Raw genomic sequence first — 246 nt, 5'->3', positions numbered from 1 at the left:
TCCCTATCACTCCCTGCGTGGCTAAACTCTCCTTCCTTTCTTTCTCTTTCTTTTGTGTCGTTACGTGCGCGTGTGTTGCAGTAGGAAAGAAGAAGAAGAAGAATGTACCGCTTTTAATTTAATTAGTTTTACTGGATTTTAATTTATTAATCTTTGCTCAATTTATTTCTTCATGAAGATACCTATTCCTATTTTTTCTTCATTACATAAGTAGGGATGCACTCATTTATATAACCAAAAAAATCC

This window comes from Populus euphratica, unplaced genomic scaffold, assembly GCF_000495115.2.
Source record: "Populus euphratica unplaced genomic scaffold, PopEup_1.0 scaffold1900.1, whole genome shotgun sequence".
Classification (NCBI taxonomy): domain Eukaryota; kingdom Viridiplantae; phylum Streptophyta; class Magnoliopsida; order Malpighiales; family Salicaceae; genus Populus; species Populus euphratica.
This window is presented reverse-complemented; position numbering follows the sequence as displayed.